Below are 16,424 nucleotides of genomic sequence, written 5' to 3'. Positions count from 1 at the left end.
CTCACCCCCACATCTCCCTGCCCTCTCCCCCCCACACCCCCCTTTCCCTCTCCCCCCACACCCCCCTTTCCCTCCCCCACTCACCCCCCTTTCCCTCTCCCTCCCACACCCCCCTTACCCTCTACCCCCCACAACCCTCTTTCCCTCTCCCTCCCACACCCCCCTTACCCTCTACCCCCCACAACCCCCTTTCCCTCTCCCCCCCACACGCCCCTTTCCATCTCCCCCCACACCTCCCTTTCCCTCTCTCCCCCACACCCCCCTTTCCCTCTCCCCCCCACACCCCTCTTTCCCTCTCACCCCCACATCTCCCTGCCCTCTCCCCCCCACACCCCCCTTTCCCTCTCCCCCCACACCCCCCTTTCCTTCCCCCACTCACCCCCCTTTCCCTCTCCCTCCCACACCCCCCTTACTCTCTACCCCCCACAACCCCCTTTCCCTCTCCCTCCCACACCCCCCTTACCCTCTACCCCCCACAACCCCCTTTCCCTCTCCCCCCACACCCCCCTTTCCATCTCCCCCCACACCTCCCTTTCCCTCTCCCCCCACACCTCACTTTCCCTCTCACCCCCACAACCGCCTTTCCCTCTCACCCGCACCCCCCCTTTTCCTCTCATCACCACAGCTCCCTTTCCCTCTCCCCCCCACACCCCTCTTTCCCTCTCACCCCCACACCCCCCTTTCCCTCTCCCCCCCACACCCCCCTTTCCCTCTCCCCCCCACACCCCCCTTTCCCTCTCCCCCCACACCCCCTTTCCCTCTCACCCGCACCCCCCCCTTTTCCTCTCACCCCCACACCACCCTTCCCCTCTCCCCCCCACACCCCCCTTTCCCTCTCATCCCCACACCCCCCTTTCCCTCTCCCCCCCACACCCCCCTTTCCCTCTCCCCCCCACACCCCCTTTCCCTCTCCCCCCCACACCCCTCTTTCCCTCTCACCCCCACACCCCCCTTTCCCTCTCCCCCCACACCCCCTTTCCCTCCCCCCCTCACCCCCCTTTCCCTCTCCCTCCCACATCCCCCTTTCCCTCTACCCCCCACACCACCCTTTCCCTCTCCCCCCACACCCCCCTTTCCCCCTCCCCCCACACCCCCCTTTCCGTCTCCCCCCCACACCCCCCTTTCCCTCTCCCCCCCACACCCCCCTTTCCCTCTCCCCCCCACACCCCTCTTTCCCTCTCACCCCCACATCTCCCTGCCCTCTCCCCCCCACACCCCCCTTTCCCTCTCCCCCCACACCCCCCTTTCCCTCCCCCACTCACCCCCCTTTCCCTCTCCCTCCCACACCCCCCTTACCCTCTACCCCCCACAACCCCCTTTCCCTCTCACCCCCACACCCCCCTTTCCATCTCCCCCCACACCCCCCTTTCCCTCTCCCCCCAACACTCCCCTTTCTCTCTACCCCCCACAACCCTCTTTCCATCTCCCCCCCACACCCCCCTTTCCCTCTCCCCCCACACCCCCCTTTCCCTCTCCCCCCCATAACGCCCTTTCCCTCTCCCCCCCACACCCCCTTTCCCTCTCCCCCACACCCCCCTTTCCCTCTCCCCCACACCCCACTTTCCCTCTCTCCCCCTACACCCCCTTTCCCTCTCCCCCCACGCCCTCCTTTCCCTCTCACCCCACACCCTCCTTTCCCTCTCCCCCCACACCCCCCTTTCCCTCTCCCCCCACACCCCCCATTCCCTCTCCCCCCCACAGCCCCCTTTCCCTCTACCCCCCGCACCCCCCTTTCCCTCTCCCTCCCACACTCCCTTTCCCTCTCCCCCCACACCCCCCTTTCCCTCTCCCCCCCACACCCCCCTTTCCCTCTCCCCCCCACACCCCCCTTTCCCTCTACCCCCCACACCCCCCTTTCCATCTCCCTCCCACACCCCACTTTCCCTCTCCCCCCCACATTCCCCTTTCCCTCTCCCCCCCACACCTCCCTTTCCCTCTCCCCCCCACACCCCCCTTTCCCTCTCTTCCCACACCCCCCTTTCCCTCTCCTCCCCACACCCCCCTTTCCCTCTCCTCCCACACCCCCCTTTCCCTCTCCCCCACACACCCCCCTTTCCCTCTCCCCCCACACCCCCCTTTCCCTCTCCCCCCACACCCCCCTTTCCCTCTTCCCCCCACACCCCCCTTTCCCTCTTCCCCCACACCCCCCTTTCCCTCTCCCCAGTACATGCTCATTGTTCATCCATCGCGATGTAAAGAGGAGTGACTTGTTGCAGGAGTCTGGGGGGAGAGATCGACTTTTTTACATTACTTTATTTGAGGGCTTTATTTTATTAAAAACCTTTAATCTTCACACGGGAAGTATCCGCGGGGTCTTGTGGGAAGTGTGTGGGGTTTTGTTTTCAGCGTGGGAGGGTTAAGAGCAGGCCGCACTACCCAGCGGGCAGCGTGACTAGCGGGCAGCGGAGTGAGCAGGGAGTAGAGTGAGGGCTGAAGGGCTTTGGCTCAACGGGATTAGTCGGAAACGGGCGAAGCATGTTCGGTTCATCTGGTAGTTTTACCAGTGTACTTGAAGAAAGGGCGATTATGAGTGCAAGTCCAGTTTGTTGTTGTCGGTGTCGGATGTGGGAGCTCCTGGAGTCAGCTCGCCTCCCGGACGCCCATTTCTGCGCCGGTTGCATCAAACTGCAGCTCCGAAGGGACCGCGTTACGGTACGGGAGCTGCAGCTCGATGATCTTCGTCTGGTCAGGGAAAATGTGGAGCTGATAGATAGGAGTTACAGGCAGGTGGTGACACCGGGGCCACAGGAGAAAGACACGTGGGTCACAGGTTGGAAGGGGAAAGGTCAGGAACTAGAGAGCACCCCGGTGGCTGTGCCCCTTCAGAATAAGTACTCCTGTTTGAGTGCTGTTGGGGGGAGCAGCCTACCTGGGGGAAACAACAGTGGCCATACCTTCGGCGCAGAGTCCGGCCCGGCAGCTCAGAAGGGTAGGGAAAGGGAGGATGAGCAAACTGACCAGAGCACCAGGGTACAGGGAGCCGTTCAAGTGGGGGGAGAAAAAAGAAATGCAGTAGAAACTGGGGATAGTACACTTTTGGATGCTGTTGGGGGGGCGGAGGGGGGGGGGGACTTAGCATGGGTAAGCCATGGGTCCAGGTCGCTGACTCAGAGTCTGTCCTTGGTGCTAAGAAGGGAAGGGGGGAGAGGAGTAGAGGCTCAGTCAAAGAACAAAGAACAAAACAGCTCAGGAACAGGCCCTTCGGCCCTCCAAGCCCGCGCCGCTCCCTGGTCCAAACTAGACCATTCTTTTGTATCCCTCCATTCCCACTCCGTTCATGTGGCTATCTAGATAAGTCTTAAACGTTCCCAGTGTGTCCGCCTCCACCACCTTGCCTGGCAGCGCATTCCAGGCCCCCACCGCCCTCTGTGTAAAATACGTCCTTCTGATATCCGTGTTGAACCTCCCCGCCTTCCCCCGCCGCCACCACCCCCCGCCCCCGGCCCCGCCGCCCCCCTCACCTTGAACCTATGACCCCTCGTGAACATCACCGCCGACCTGGGAAAAAGCTTCCCACCGTTCACCCTATCGATGCCTTTCATAATTTTATACACCTCTATTAGGTCACCCCTCATCCTCCGTCTTTCCAGGGAGAACAACCCCAGTTTACCCAATCTCTCCACATAACCAAGCCCCTCCATACCAGGCAACATCCTGGTAAACCTCCTCTGTACTCTCTCCAAAGCCTCCACGTCCTTCTGGTAGTGTGGCGACCAGAACTGGGCGCAGTATTCCAAATGCGGCCGAACCAACGTTCTATACATCTGCAACATCAGACCCCAACTTTTATACTCGATGCCCCGTCCGACAAAGGCAAGCATGCCATGTGCCTTATTCACTTCCTTCTCCACCTGTGACGTCACCTTCAAGGATCTGTGGACTTGCACATCCAGGTCCCTCTGCGTATCTACACCCTTTATGGTTCTGCCATTTATCGTTTAGCTCCCCCCTACATTAGTTCTACCAAAATGCATCACTTCGCATTGATCTGGATTGAACACCATCTGCCATTTCTTTGCCCAAATTTCCAGCCTATCTATATCCTTCTGTAGCCTCTGACAATGTTCCTCACTATCTTCAAGTCCAGCCATTTTCGTGTCGTTCGCAAACTTACTGATCACCCCAGTTCCACCTTCTTCCAGATCGTTTATAGAAATCACAAACAGCAGAGGTCCCAATACAGAGCCCTGCGGAACACTACTAGTCACATGCATCCAGCTGGAAAAAGACCCTTCCACTACCACCCTCTGTCTTCTGTGACCAAGCCAGTTCTCCACCCATCTAGCCACCTCCCCCTTTATCCCATGAGATCCAACCTTTTGCATCAACCTGCCATGAGGGACTTTGTCAAACGCTTTACTAAAGTCCATACAGATGACATCCACGACCCTTCCCTCGTCAACCATTGTAGTCACTTCTTCAAGAAACTCCACCAGATTAGTGAGGCATGACCTCCCTCTCACAAAACCATGCTGACTATCGTTAATGCGTTTATTCCTTTCTAAATGCGCATACATCCTATCTCTAAGAATCCTCTCCAACAACTTCCCAACCACGGACGTCAAGCTCACCGGCCTATAATTTCCCGGGTTATCCTTCCGACCCTTCTTAAATAATGGGACCACATTAGCTATCCTCCAATCCTGTGGGACCTCACTTGTGAAAAGTTTAACAACACCAGGTTAAAGTCCAACAGGTTTATTTGGTAGCAAAAGCCACACGTGTGGCTTTTGCTACCAAATAAACCTGTTGGACTTTAACCTGGTGTTGTTAAACTTCTTACTGTGTTTACCCCAGTCCAACGCCGGCATCTCCACATCATGACCTCACTTGTGTCCATTGATGAGACAAAAATTTGCGTCAGAGGCCCAGCAATTTCATCTCTCGTCTCCCTGAGCAGCCTTGGATAGATTCCATCAGGTCCTGGGGATTTGTCAGTCTTTATATTCCCTGAAAAACCTAACACTTCCTCCCTTGTAATGGAGATTTTCGCTAACGGGTCAACACTCCCCTCCGAGACACTCCCAGTCAACACATCCCTCTCCTTTGTGAATACCGACGCAAAGTATTCATTTAGGATCTCCCCTACTTCTTTGGGCTCTCAGCATAATTCCCCACTTTTGTCCCTGAGAGGTCCGATTTTTTCCCTGACAACCCTTTTGTTCCTGACGTATGAATAAAATGCCTTGGGATTCTCCTTAATCCTGTCTGTCAAGGACGTTTCTTGACCCCTTTTTGCCCTTCTAATTCCTCATTTGAGTTCTTTCCTACTTTCTTTGTATTCCTCCAGAGCTCCCTACGTTTTTAGCTGCCTGGGGACATTGGTCATTGGGGTCTCCATTGTTAAAGGGACGGATAGGAGATTCTGCGGGAACGAGAGAGACTCGCGGTCGGTGTGTTGCCTCCCAGGAGCCAGAGTCCGCGATGTCTCGGATCGTGTTTTCGAAATCCTTAAGAGGGAGGGGGCCCAGCCCCTAGTTGGGGTTCACATAGGCACTCAATACAGAGGTAGGAAAAAGGATGGGGATGTAAGGCAGAAATTCAGGGAGTTAGGATGGAAGCTTAGTAATTAAAAGTGCTTACTAGCAGAAAGATAACATAGAGAGCTGCCTGCAGGCAGCATATTGAACATGCTGTAGATCACAGCATGTTTAATATACTGCCTCAAAGTCCTGACAAAATTAGGGGTCAACCTATCTGCAAAGTATAAAATTGAATGTCCGATGTTGGTGCAGGAGGTTCCCATTTTGAAATGTGACTAAATCAATGTGACACCTTTTATTGAATGAATTAATTTCACAAAAATACCTTTAACCACAAGCAAAACAGTTTAAAAACTGTCAAATTTGGTATCCAATGCAAAGAGTTAACCAAATTCTTGCTGAGTTGTTTTGGCTGTGGAATTATTGTGAGGATCCTAATCTGATTAGATTTGACTTTTTCAATTTCAGAATCATCCCTCCACCCTCTTCAGGAGGATGTTGACATTCTAGGACATGTTGAGATGAAAAGGGAGGAGATATTGGAGGTTTTGAAAAACAATAAGTGGACAAGTCCCCAGGGCAAGATAGGGTCTATCCCAGAGCACAGAGAGAGACGAAGGAAAGAATTGCTGAGGCCGAGGCCAAAATCTTTATATCCTCTTTAACCACGGGTGAGGTACCAGAGTATTGGAGAGTAACTAACATTGTTCAAGAAGGGCAGAAGAGACAATCCAGGAAATTACAGGCCTGTGAGCCTTACATCAGTGATGGGGAAATTATTGAGAAAATTCTTAGGGACTGGATGTACTCACATCTGGAAGATAATAAGCTTATTAGTGATAGGCAGCATGATTTTGTGAAGGGGAGGTCATGTCTCACAAACTTGATTGAGTTATTTGAGGAAGTGACAAGAAAAATTGACCACAGTAGGGCAGTGGATGTTGTATACATGGATTTTAGTAAAGCCTTCAATAAGGTTCCTCTTGGCAGGCTGATACAGAAGGTGAAGTCATAGGTATCCAAGGTGAGCTGGTAAGATGGATACAAAACTGTCTTGGGCAAAGAAAGCAGAGAGTGGCAGTGGAAAGATACTTTTCTACCTGGAGATCTGTGATAAGCGGTGTTCCACAAGGATCAGTGCTGGGGCCTCTGTTGTTTGTAATATATATAAATGATTTGGAGGAAAATGTAGGTGATCTAATTAGTAAATTTGCAGATGATACAAAAAGAAGGGGAGAAGCGGGTAGTGAGGAAGATTGTCAGAGAATACAGCAGGATATAAATCGGCTGGAGACCTGGGTCGAAAGGTGGCAGTTGGATTTTAACCTGGACAAATGTGAGGTGATGCGATTTGGAAGGTCTACTGCAGAAGCAAAGTATACAGTAAATGGTACACCCCTTAGAAATATTAGTATACGGGGGGATCGAGGCGTGAAGATCCACAGTTCCATGAAGTGGCAACTCAGGTGGACAAGGTGGTCAAGAAGGTGCATGACATGCTGGCCTTCATCGGTTAGGGTGTTGAGTATAGGAATTAGAAAGTCATGTTGCAGCTGTATGAGACCTTGGTCAGGCCAAATTTGGAGTATTGTGGACAATTCTAGTCGCCACACTACCGGAAGGATGTTGATGCATTGGAAAGGGTGCAGAAGAGATTTACCAGGATGTTGCCTGCTTTGGAGGATATGGACTATGAAGAAACGTTCATAGAAATCATAGAAATCAAGAAAGGTTGAATAAACTTCAATTGTTTTCATTGGAGCATTGGAGGATGAGGGGGGACCTGATAGAGATTTACAAGATTATGACAGGCGTGGATACTCAGTCTTTTTCCCAGGGTCGAAGGGTCAATTACTCAGGGACAGAGGTTGAGAGTGAGGGGAGGAAGTTTAAAAGAGATATAAGGGGCAAGCTTTTCATATAGAGGGTGGTGAATGCCGGGAACATACTGCCGGAGGAGGTGGTGAAAGCAGATTCCATAACAACGTTTAAGAGGCATTGGAATAGATACATGAATAGGCAGGGAATTGAGGGATATGGACCATGTAGAGGCAAGAAAATATTCAATTAGAGAGGCATCTGTGTCGGCACAGACTCGGGGGGCCGAAGGGCCTGTTCCTGTGCTGGACTGTTCTTTGTTCTTTGTTCTTTGTTCTTAGGGCGAGAAGAAACAGACTTGTTATCTCTGGTTTGTTACCCGTGCCACGTGATAGTGAGGAGAGGAATAGGGAGAGAGAGCAGTTGAACACGTGGTTACAGGGATGGTGCAGGAGGGAGGGTTTCAGATACCAGGATCATTTGGGGCTCTTTCTGGGGTAGGGTGGGACCTCTACAAACAGGATGGTCTGCATCTGAACCAGAGGGGTACCAATACTTTCGGGGGGGAAATTTGCTAATGCTCTTCGGGAGGGTTTAAACTAATTCAGCAGGGGGTGGGTATCTGAACTGTAGCTCTGGTGTACAGGAGGTTGAGAGTAGTGAGGTCATGGATGAGGTTTCAGGGTCGCAGGAGTGCACTGGCAGGCAGGAAGGTGGTTTGAGCACCAGGAGCATCCGGAATAAGGTGGGTGAGCTTGCAGCATGGGTTGGTACCTGGGATTTCGATGTTGTGGCCATCTCGGAGACATGGATAGAGCAGGGACAGGAATGGTTGTTGCAGGTTCCGGGGTTTCGATGTTTCAGTAAGTGCAGGAAAGGTGGTAAAAGAGGGAGAGGTGTGGCATTGTTAGTCAAGGACAGTATTACGGTGGCAGAAAGGACGTTTGATGAGGACTCGTCTACTGAGGTAGTTTTGGCTGAGGTTAGAAACAGGAAAGGAGAGGTCACCCTGTTGGGAGTTTTTTTATAGACCTCCGAAAAGTTCCAGAGATATAAAGGAAAGGACTGCTAAGATGATTCTGGATAGGAGTGAAAGTAACAGGGTAGTTGCTATGGGGGACTTTAACTTGACAAATATTGAGAGGAAAAGCTAAAGTTCGAGTGCTTTAGAGGGGTCAGTTTTTGTCCAATGTGTGCAGGAAGGCTTCCTGACACTGGATGTAGATAGACCAACAAGAGGCGAGGCCACATTGGATTTGGTACTGGGTAATGAACCAGACTGGGTGTTAGATTTGGAGGTCGGTGAGCACTTTGGTGACAGTGACCACAATTCGATTACGTTGACCTGAGCAATGGAAAGGAATAGGTATATACCAAAGGGCAAGAGTTATAGCTGGGGGAAAGGAAATTATGATGCGATTAGGCGAGATTTAGCTGGTATAGGTTGGGGAAGGAAACTGCAGGGGATGGGCACAATTGTCATGTGGAACTTGTTCAAGGAACAGCTACTGCGCGTCCTTGATCAATATGTACCTGTCAGGCAGGGAGGAAGCAGACGTGTGAGAGAACCGTGGTTTACTAAGGAGGTTGAACCTCCTGTGAAGAGGAAGAAGGAGACTTATGTGAAGTTGAGACATGAAGGCTCAGTTAGGGCGCTTGAGAGTTACAAGTTAGCCAGGAAGGACCTAAAGAAAGGGTTAAGAAAAGCCAGGAGGGGACATGAGAAGTCTTTGGCAGGTCGGTTCAAGGAAAACCCTCAAGCTTTCGATAGGTAGTTTGGATGGGGCAGTTTTTGTGCAGTGTGTGCGGGAGGGTTTCCTGACACAATATGTGGATGGGCCGACAAGAGGTGAGGCCACATTGGATTTGGTACTGGGAAATGAACCGGGCCAAGTGTTAGATTTGGTTGTGGGAGAGCAATTTGGAGATAGTGACCACAATTCGGTGTCTTTTGTTATTGCAATGGAGAGGGATAGGGCCGTACGGCAGGGCAAGGTTTACAATTGGGGGAGGGGTAATTATGATGCGATTAGGCAAGAATTAGGGGGCATAAGTTGGGAACAGAAACTGTCAGAGAAAGGAACTAATGAAAAGTGGAATTTTTTCAAGGAACAAATACTGGATGTCCTTGATAGGTATGTTCCTGTCAGGCAGGGAGGAAATGGCCGAGTGAGGGAACCATGGTTCACAAAAGAGGTGGAATGTCTTGTGAAAAGGAAGAGGGAAGCTTATGTAGGGATGAGGAAACAAGGTTCAGATGGCTCGATTGAGGGTTACAAGTTAGCAAGGAATGAGCTGAAAAAGGGGCTTAGGAGAGCTAGGAGGGGACATGAGAAGTCCTTGGCGGGTCGGATCAAGGAAAACCCCAAGGCTTTTTACTCTTATGTGAGGAATAAAAGAATGACCAGGGTGAGGTTAGGGCCGGTCAAGGACAGTAGTGGGAACTTGTGTATGGAGTCAGTAGAGATAGGCGAGGTGATGAATGAATACTTTTCTTCAGTGTTCACCAAGGAGAGGGGCCATGTTTTTGAGGAAGAGAAGGTGTTACAGGCTAATAGGCTGGAGGAAATAGATGTTCGGAGGGAGGATGTCTTGGCAGTTTTGAATAAACTGAAGGTCGATAAGTCCCCTGGGCCTGATGAAATGTATCCTAGGATTCTTTGGGAGGCAAGGGATGAGATTGCAGAGCCTTTGGCGTTGATCTTTGGGTCCTCGCTGTCCACGGGGATGGTGCCAGAGGACTGCAGAATGGCGAATGTTGTTCCTCTGTTTAAGAAAGGGAATAGAAATGACCCTGGTAATTATAGACCGGTTAGTCTTACTTCGGTGGTTGGTAAATTGATGGAAAGGGTCCTTAGGGATGGGATTTACGACCATTTAGAAAGATGCGGATTAATCCGAGATAGTCAGCACGGATTCGTGAAGGGCAAGTCGTGCCTCACAAATTTGATAGAATTTTTTGAGGAGGTAACTAAGTGTGTTGATGAAGGTAGGGCAGTTGATGTCATATACATGGATTTTAGTAAGGCGTTTGATAAGGTCCCCCATGGTCGGCTTATGATGAAAGTGAGGAGGTGTGGGATAGAGGGAAAGTTGGCCGATTGGATAGGCAACTGGCTGTCTGACCGAAGACAGAGGGTGGTGGTCGATGGAAAATTTTCGGATTGGAGGCAGGTTGCTAGCGGTGTGCCGCAGGGATCAGTGCTTGGTCCTCTGCTCTTTGTGATTTTTATTAATGACTTAGAGGAGGGGGCTGAAGGGTGGATCAGTAAATTTGCTGATGACACCAAGATTGGTGGAGTAGTGGATGAGGTGGAGGGCTGTTGTAGGCTGCAAAGAGACATAGATAGGATGCAAAGCTGGGCTGAAAAATGGCAAATGGAGTTTAACCCTGATAAATGTGAGGTGATTCATTTTGGTAGGACAAATTTAAATGTGGATTACAGGGTCAAAGGTAGGGTTCTGAAGACTGTGGAGGAACAGAGAGATCTTGGGGTCCATATCCACAGATCTCTAAAGGTTGCCACTCAAGTGGATAGAGCTGTGAAGAAGGCCTGTAGTGTGTTAGCCTTTATTAACAGGGGGTTGGAGTTTAAGAGCCGTGGGGTTATGCTGCAACTGTACAGGACCTTGGTGAGACCACATTTGGAATATTGTGTGCAGTTCTGGTCACCTCACTATAGGAAGGATGTGGAAGCGCTGGAAGGAGTGCAGAGGAGATTTACCAGGATGCTGCCTGGTTTGGAGGGTAGGTCATATGAGGAAAGGTTGAGGGAGCTAGGGCTATTCTCTCTGGAGCGGAGGCGGCTGAGGGGAGACTTGATAGAGGTGTATAAAATGATGAAGGGGATAGATAGAGTGAACGTTCAAAGACTATTTCCTCGGGTGGATGGAGCTATTACAAGGGGGCATAACTATAGGGTTCGTGGTGGGAGATACAGGACGGATATCAGAGGTAGGTTCTTTACGCAGAGAGTGGTTGGGGTGTGGAATGGACTGCCTGCAGTGATAGTGGAGTCAGACACTTTAGAAACATTTAAGCGGTTATTGGATAGGCACATGGAGCACACCAGGATGATAGGGAGTGGGATAGCTTGATCTTGGTTTCAGATAAAGCTCGGCACAACATCGTGGGCCGAAGGGCCTGTTCTGTGTTGTACTGTTCTATGTTCTATGTTCTATGTTCTAGGTACATCAGGAGTAAAAGAATGACTAGGGTAAGGTTAGGGCCAGTCAAGGACAGGAGTGGGAAGTTGTGCGTGGAGTCTGAAGAGATAGGAGAGGCACTAAATGAAGATTTTTCGTCGGTATTCACACTGGAGAGGGACAGTGTTGTCGAGGGGAGAACTGAGATGCAGGGTGTTGGACTGAATAGGATTGAGGTCCATAAGGAGGAGGTGTTAGCAAATCTGGAAAGGGTAAAAATTGATAAGTTCCCTGGGCCGGATGGGATTTATCCGAGGATTCTCTGGGAGGCTGGAGAGGAGATTGCAGAGCCTTTGGCTTTGATCTTTGGGTCGTCATTGTCTACAGGAACAGTGCCAGAAGACTGGAGGATAGCAAATGTTGTCCCCTTGTTCAAGAAGGGGAGTAGGGACAACCCTGGTAATTATAGACCGGTGAGCCTTACTTCTGTTGTTGGCAAAGTTTTGGAAAGGTTGATAAGAGATAGGATTTATAATCATCGAGAAAGGAATAATTTGATTAGGGGATAGTCAGCATGGTTTTGCAAAGGGCAGGTCGTGCCTCCCAAACCTTATTGAGTTCTTTCAGAAGATGACCAAAGAGGTGGATGAGGGTAAAGTGGTTGATGTGGTGTATATGGATTTCAGCAAAGCGTCTGATAACGTTCCCCATGGTAAGCTATTGCAGAAAATACGAAGGCATGGGATTGACGGGGGATTTAGTGGTTTGGATCAGGAATTGGCTCGCTGTAAGACAACAGAGGGTGGTGGTTGATGAGAAATGTTCACCCTGGAGTTCAGTTACTAGTGGTGTACCGCAAGGATCTGTTTTGGAGCCACTGCTGTTTGTCATTTTTAGTAATGACCTGGATGAGGGCGTAGAAGGATGGTTTAGTAAATTTGCAGATGACACTAAAGTCTCTGGAGTTGAAGACAGTGTGGAGGGAAGCGGCTGGTGACAGAGGGACATAGATAAGCTGCTGAGCTGGGCTGAGAGGAGGCAAATGGAGTTTAATGCGGAAAAGTGTGAGGTGATTCACTTTGGAAGGAGTAACAGGAATACAGAGTACTGGGCTAATGGTAAGATACTTGGTGGTGTGGATGAACAGAGGGATCTGGGTGTCCATGTGCATAGATCCCTGAAAGTTGGCACCCAGGTTGATAGGGTTGTTAAGAAGGTGGAAGGTGTGTTCGCTTTTATTGGTAGAGGGATTGAGTTTCGGAGCCAGGAGGTCATGTTGCAGCTGCATAAAACTCGGCTGCGGCCGCATTTGGAGGATTGCGTCCAGTTCTAGTCGCCGCATTATAGGAAAGATGTGGAAGTGTTGGAAAGGGTGCAGAGGAGATTTACCAGGATGTTGCCTGGTATGGTGGGAAAATCGTATGAGGAAAGGCTGAGGGGCTTGAGGTTGTTATCATTCGAGAGAAGAAGGTTAAGAGGTGACTTACTAGAGGCATACAAGATGATCAGAGGATTAGATAGGGTGGATAGTGAGAGCCTTTTTCCTCGGATGGTGATGGCTAACATGAGGGGACATAGCTTTAAATTGAGGGGTGAGAGATATAGGACAGATGTTAGAGGTAGGTTCTTCACTCAGAGAGTAGGAAGAACGTGGAATGCCCTGCCTGCAGCAGTAGTGGACTCGTCAACATTAAGAGCATTTAAATGGTTCTTGGATAAATATATGGATGATATTGGAATAGTGTAGATTAGAGGGGCTTTACATTGGTTCCACTGGTCGGCGCAACATCGAGGGCCGAAGGGCCTGTACTGCGCTGTAATGTTCTATGTTCTATGCTCTCGCAACTCAACATGCCCCTTTCCCTCTCCCCCCCCCACACCCCCTTTCCCTCTCACCCCCACACCCCCTTTCCCTCTCCCCGCACACCCCCTTTCCCTCTCACCCCCACACCCCCCTTTCCCTCTCCTCCACCACACTCCCCTTTCCCTCTCCCCCCCACACCCCCTTTCCCTCTCCCCCCCCACACCCCCCTTTCCCTCTCACCCCCACACCCCCCTTTCCCTCTCACCCCCACAACCCCCTTTCCCTCCCCCCCACACCTCCCATTCCCTCTCCCCCCACACCCCCCTTTCCCTCTCCCCCCCCACACCCCCTTTCCTTCCCCCCGACACCCCCCTTTCCTTCCCCCCCACACCACCCTTTCCCTCCCCCCCCCACACCCCCTTTCCCTCTCCCCCACACCCCCCTTTCCCTCCCCCCAAAACCCCCTTTCCCTCTCCCCCGCACACCCCCCTTTCCCTCTCCCCCCCACACCCCCCTTTCCCTCTCACCCCCACCCCCCCTTTCCCTCTCACCCCCACACACCCCTTTCCCTCTCCCCCCACACCCCCCTTTCCCTCCCCCCCACACCCCCTTTCCCTCTCCCCCCCACACCCCCTTTCCCTCTCACCCCCACCCCCCCTTTCCCTCTCACCCCCGCACACTCCTTTCCCTCTCCCCCCACACCCCCCTTTCCCTCTCCCCCCCACACCCCCCTTTTCCTCTTCCCCCACACCCCCCTTTCCCTCTCCCCCCACTCTCCCTTTTCCCTCTCACCCCCCACACCCCCCTTTCCCTCTCCCCTCCACACCCCCTTTCTCTCTCCCCCCCAAACCCCCCTTTCGCTCTCCCCCCACACCCCCCTTTCCCTCTCCCCCAAAACCCTTTTTCCCTCTCCCCCCACACCCCCCTTTCCCTCTCCCCCCCACACCCTCCTTTCCCTCTCCCCCCCCCACACCCCCCTTTCCCTCTCCCCCCACACCCCCCTTTCCCTCTCCCCTCCACACCCCCCTTTCCCTCTCCCCCCACATCCCCCTTTCCCTCTCCCCCCACACCCCCCTGTGCCTCTGCCCCCACACCCCCCTTTCCCTCTCCCCCCACACCCCCATTCCCTCTCCCCCCACGCCCCCCTTTCCCTCTCCTCCCCACACCCTCCTTTCCTTCTCACCCCCACACCCCCCTTTCCCTCTCCCCCCTCACCCCCCTTTCCCTCTTCCCCCACAACCCCCTTTCCCTCTCCCCCCCTCACCCCCCTTTCTCTCTCCCCCCCACACCCCCCTTTCCCTCTCCCCCCCACACCCCCCTTACCCTCTCCCCCCCACACCCCCCTTTCCCTCTCCTCCCCACAACCCCCTTTCCCTCTCCCCTCACACCCCCCTTTCCCTCTCACCCCCCTTTCCCTCTCCCCCCACACCCACCTTTCGCTCTCACCCCCACATCCCCCATTCCCTCTCACCCCAACACCCCCCCTTTCCCTCTCCCCCCCACACCCCCCTTTCCCTCTCACCACACACACCCCCCTTTCCCTCTCATGTCAACATCCTTCTTTCCCTTCGCATAACGACTCCACCTTGACACACCCCTGTCACACTCCAACCCCTACACACCTCCCGCTCGAGGAAATGATGCAGTGTGAAGGGACATGGGGACAATGGACACATTTGTAAAGGAGTGGATCGCTAGTATCTGAAATGTAGAGTCTGATCATCAGCCGGAAGCAGATTCAATCCAGAATTTCAAGGGGAAATGGGAAGCTGAAGGGTAAATATGTTCAGGGTTACGAGATGAGAGACACATCAAATGAGCCATGATCTTATGGACTGGATGACCAGTCTCGAGGGGCTGAATGATCTCCTGCAGGGACGTACGCTTGCCGCACCCTCCCCCCCTTCGCCCACCCCCACGACTGTCCTTCCAAGTGAATGTTTGATGGATGAGTGCAGGGGCAGAGTCCTGTGTCTAATTGGTGCTGTATCTGACCTGAGAGAGATGTATAAACACAGTGTGGAGTGAGGTGCATTCTGTATGCAATCGCTCATTCCACACAACCCCTCACTCCCAGCCCCCAAACCTCAACACCAATCTTCTTATCACTACCTACACAATTACATCACTAAATTCATTTTATTATCAATATATATCCAGGTAGATGCCTGACCTCAGTTCCACTGTCATTACCCACCAGGTGCATCACCGACTTCATTCTTATTATCCACAGACAAACCAATGCACCACTCACCTCACTCTCGCTGCTTAGTCCTTGTAACCTCCACATTACAACATCGATTAAGGACAACACAGCAAAAGAGTTACACAAACTGTCTCAAACACTGACTGACACACATCTACTATCTTTATTTTAAATCCCGTCGGGTACTTGTCATCATATGACACAGGTTTAAGGTGTGTGGGGGAAAGTTTAGAGGAGATGTGCGATGCAGGTTTTTTACACAGAGGGTGGTGAATGTCTGGAACGCGCTGCCCGGGGAGGGGGTGGGAGCAGGTACAATAGCGGCATTTAAGGGGCAACGAGACAAGTACATGGATAGGATGGGAATGGAAGGATACGGACTCTGTATTGAACCGGTTGAAATAGCAGAGGTACTCAATCAATACTTTGCTTCAGTGTTCACAGTGGAAAAGGATCTTGGTCGTTGCAGTGCGGACTTGCAGTGGACTGAGAAGATTGAGCATGTGGGCATTAGGAAAGAGGATGTGTTGGAGCTGCTGAAAAGCACCAAGTTAGATAAAGCGCCGGGACCGGATGGGAGGTACCCCAGGTTACTGTGGGAGGCGAGGGAAGAGATTGCTGATCCTCTGGCGATTCTCTTTGCGTCGTCAATGGAGACAGGAGAGCTTCCGGAGGATTGGAGGATGGCGGATGTGGTTCCGTTATTCAATAAAGGGAAAAGAGATAGCCCAGGAAATTATAGACCGGTGAGTCTAACCTCAGTGGTAGGTAAGTTGATGGAGAAGATCCTGAGAGGTAGGATTTATGAACATTTGGAAAGGAATAGTATGATCAGAAGTAGCCAGCACGGCTTTGTCCGAGGCAGATCATGCCTTACGAGTCTGATTGAGTTTTTTGAAGATGTGACTAGACTCTTAGATGGTGAAGAGCGGTAGATGTGGTTTATGTGGATTTCAGTAAGGCGTTT

The sequence above is a fragment of the Mustelus asterias genome, assembly GCF_964213995.1.
Source record: "Mustelus asterias chromosome 26 unlocalized genomic scaffold, sMusAst1.hap1.1 SUPER_26_unloc_41, whole genome shotgun sequence".
NCBI lineage: Eukaryota > Metazoa > Chordata > Chondrichthyes > Carcharhiniformes > Triakidae > Mustelus > Mustelus asterias.
Note: the sequence above shows the minus strand (reverse complement) of the source record.